This window comes from Trichechus manatus, unplaced genomic scaffold, assembly GCF_000243295.1.
Source record: "Trichechus manatus latirostris isolate Lorelei unplaced genomic scaffold, TriManLat1.0 scaffold00081, whole genome shotgun sequence".
NCBI lineage: Eukaryota > Metazoa > Chordata > Mammalia > Sirenia > Trichechidae > Trichechus > Trichechus manatus.
The window spans coordinates 5032533-5036393 of NW_004444017.1; positions in this window are offsets into that span (position 1 = coordinate 5032533).

Genomic DNA, 3861 nt, shown 5'->3' on the forward strand with positions numbered 1-3861 from the left:
TGAGGAAAATCTGCTGCAGAAGCCACCCAGCAGACTTCCTGTCACTTTTCCACAGCCAGTCTGCATGCCATGCGCATGACTAAATCAGGTTTGATGTGCTCAAACCAATCATGATTCCCTTACTGAGCTGAGGCTGGGGTCCACTTCCCCAGAAGAACATGGCCACGCCAAGGATACCTGAAAATTGAGGTCTGATAGAATAGAGAAAGGTGGGTGGTAGACAATTACTGAGTGGACAACCAGCAGTGTCTGGAGTGTCTGGAATGTGGCCTGTCTCCAGTCATTGAATGGCCTCATCACAGGTCTTAGGAATATTCTGGCATAACAATTGATGCTCCAGGTGCTACCTATATGTGATGAGGTAGTAAGAGTTAAAGAGCAAAGCAACAGCAGTTGTTTGAATGGGTTCTAAAACAGTTTTATAGGAACTCTAATAGTTTTTGTCTTCTCCCGCCAGCCTGGGAGATGAAGATGAGTTTGAAAGGGAAACAGAAGAAGCAGTAGAAGAAGGGCATACTGTTCTTTGGAGACTGTTTCCTCCGCAGTTTCTGCCAGGAGCTGTCTTCCTTGGCCAAACGGCATAATGATGCCCAGCGTACTGAGAGATGGAGGGGTCATCTCTCCATCTTGGAGTGGGCTGGAAAGTGTGACACGTAAAGGGACATACGGCTGATGAGCACGGCCATGGTCAGTGTAACCAGAGTGGTCAGCAAGACCAGGTCAGAAGATATGACCAATGAGGCCACTGACCTTACAGCCAGAGGCCAGGGTAGAGTCCCTTAGAACAATACTCAACACCCGTTAATGACTTAATTTAATCCCATTCTCAGAGTCAACCCGAAGTCTGTACATTGACCTCTACATCTCCATGTGATCTACAACGCCCTTGCCTCCCTCACCTCGGCTACTATGCTCCCCCTCACTCACCTGCTCCAGCCAGACTGGCCACCATGCCACCCTCCTCACCATCCCTCAGACATGCCAACCTCTCTCCTACTTCAGAGTCTTTGCATTGTCAGTTCCCTCTGCCTAGAATGCTCTTCCCCCGGGTATCCATAGACTCACTCCCTAAACTCCTTCAGGTCTTTGTTCAATTGTCTCCTTAGTGAGACTTTCCCTGTGACCATATAAAAGAATCATGCAATCCCCTCTGGCATCTCCTCTTTCCCATCCCTGCTTAATTTCATCTCTCTAACATCCTGCATATTTTACTTGTCTGCCTTGCATATTGGAGCCTCGGTGACACCATAGTTAAGAGCTCTGCCATCTTCCTCTCCTTGAGGGTGGAATATTTATCTGTTTTTTTCACTACTATTCCCAGCACCTAGATCAGTACCAAGCATACAGTAAGTGCTCAATAAATATTTATTAAGTAAATGAAACCTGGTTGCATATCAGAATCACCTAGGCAGTTTATGGGAAATGTATAATCCTAGGCCTTATCGCAGACCTACTGAATCCAGACCTCTGAGATATGGGGCTCCAGGTCTTTTCAGGTGACCCCAGTGCACTGACCAGTGTCTGGGAGCCATTCCTCTTGGCTTTCCTGCATAAATATAAGAACATTTAGCCTCAAGGCAGAGATGCTTAAGAGAAACACAACAAAGGAGTGAAGGGTAACATCCTGGAGTTAGTGAAGTGTGAGGAGACTGAGCTTCTGTACAAACCATTGCATGTTATCAAGTTTAAGAATAAAAAGTTTTTATAAAATAGCTATTGGTTTTCTGGATTGAGCAGAGTGTTCCCACACTCAGCAATGCAATACAAACTAACACAGAGTTAGTGAAAATGCAATACGAAATAACACAGTAATACAATACAAGGTAACACAGTACTTAGTGAAAAAAGAAAAAGAATAAATTCATAACACAATACTACTGATGTAAATTAAAAATACTTGCCCAGGGCTAGACAAAGATAACTTAAAATACTAAAAGCACTAACCATAAAAGAAAAAAATGTATAACATGAACTTCATTAAAATGAAGAAAATTTGTGATAAAAAGACACTGGTAAGAGAGGGAAAAGGTCAATCAAGGACTGAAAAGAAAGTATTGCTCTCTATAGCCAATAAATAACTTGTATAAGACTATATAAAGATCTCACACAAATCAATATGGAAGAACAAATAACCCATCCAAAAAACAGGCAAAAAATTTGAAAAGGTACTTCAACAAGAGCATATACAAATAGCCAATATAAACACATACAGCATATGTGTGCAACAACGCTCATTATCAGGAAAAGGCAGACTAAAATCAGAATGGTTCAGAATAAAAGATTGACAATACCACAAGTTGGCAAGGAAGTGGATCAATTGGAACTCACATACATTGCTGGTGGAAGTGTAAAATGGCACAACACGGAGCATGTTAGAGAAGGAAAAATGCTACCATCCTATAACCCACAGTTCTCCTTTTGGGTATATATGTAAAAGAAATAAGCTCATATGCCCACCAACAGGCATGTACAAAATGTTCGTACTAGTTTTATTCATAATAGTCAAAAGCTTGGAAAAAACTCAAGGTTCATTAACAGGTCCAACTATTCAAAGGTTCATGTACCTGAATATTATACAGCAATAAAAAAGAATGAGCACAATGATGAGGAAAAAAAATCCAGATAAAAAAAGACTATAACGACAGTACAACTCCATTTATACGAAATTCAAGAAAGTAATCTATGATGATAAGAATCAGAATAGTGGCCATCTCTGGAGGTTGGTTTTGACTGGGAAGGGGCATGAGAGGCCTTCTGAAGTGTTGCAATGTTCTATATCTTGATCTGGGGGTTGGGTTAATACACACTGAGATATACATAGAGTTATATATAAAATTCGTTGAGTTGTGCACTTAAGATTTCATATACTTCACTGTGTGTATGTATATCTCAATACAACTTAAAAAAATCTATGTACACAAAACAATACACATTTTATAAGAACACATACAAACAAAAAGGAACACATTGAATGCAATGGAATGGCTGTGGGGAGTTGTTGGGAGGGAAGGAAATGAGAGTGGGGTATGGACATGAAAGGGAGGAAGTAAACAAAATAACAAAAGGCCTTGCCCAAACCAACCAATGATGAAGATCTATATAAACTAAAATGTATGATTTATTCAAATTTTTTATTTGTGCCCAAGGGAAGGAAAAAGAGAGAGAAACAGAGACAGAGAATAAAAACAAAAGAGCAACGGCAGAATATACTGGTGGCAGAAAGTATAAGGCTTTAGAAACTTGAACTAAATAAACACCAAGAGTATTTGCAGGGTCTCTGCAGGTAACACAGTGCCACCTCTTTCCAGGCACATTATGAAGAGCAGGTCACCCTGGTCTGATCAATGTCAGGATTGGAATCCAACACAAGGACAAAAGAAAACTGGACTGAGTTCCTACCTCTAGCCACACAGAGTTAGAGCTTCCTATGCCTAGTGAGGAACTAGAAGTTAAACTAGACTAAACCCAAGTCGTGCATTTATCACTTGGTACATACACATCCAAGTTCTGTTTTGCCAAAGAAGCTCATGCATAGTCAATGTAAAGTGTTATTGGGTTCTCCAGCTAAGAAACTCTAGCCACTGGCCACTGGGTCACACTCTTGGTGTCTGAATAGCAACATTTCTTTTTTTTTTAAATTTTAAATTTTTTTTTTATTTTACTTTAGATGAAGGTTTACAGAACAAATAGTTTCTTATTAAACAGTCAGTACACATGTTGTTTTATGACATTGGTTAACAACCCCACGACGTGTCAACACTCTCCCTTCTCGACCTTGAGGACCTTTTTTTTTGGTGAAAATATACATAGCCAAAGTTACACCGTTTCAAAAGTTTCTACATGTACAATTCAGTGACATCG